The following is a 336-nucleotide window of genomic DNA, read 5'->3' on the forward strand; positions in this document are numbered from 1 at the left end:
TCAGCGGCGCTGGCAGCCCTCCCACCTCCCCCATTAGCGATCCACTAAGGTGTTCCTGTCACTTTATCCTCCAGGAAGAAATGGGGTGAAGCAGTCCTCTCCTTAAACCTCCATTTAGCTGGTTTATGAGGCACGCTCGGCTGCTGGCCGGCTCTGGTGACCCATGGGCTGTATTTCCACAGCCAGCACCGCCTCCGTCATCCCCTGCCCATCCCTCCAACCAACCCTTGCAGCCACTCAGCGGGGATTTCTGAAAACCCCATTACTCTGAGCAAGACCTGACACTTCAGAAACAGTTTGGGAAGTTAACAATTTTCAGAGAACTATTGTGGCGGA

The sequence above is a fragment of the Fulmarus glacialis genome, unplaced genomic scaffold (assembly GCF_000690835.1).
Source record: "Fulmarus glacialis isolate BGI_N327 unplaced genomic scaffold, ASM69083v1 scaffold29622, whole genome shotgun sequence".
Taxonomy (NCBI): domain Eukaryota; kingdom Metazoa; phylum Chordata; class Aves; order Procellariiformes; family Procellariidae; genus Fulmarus; species Fulmarus glacialis.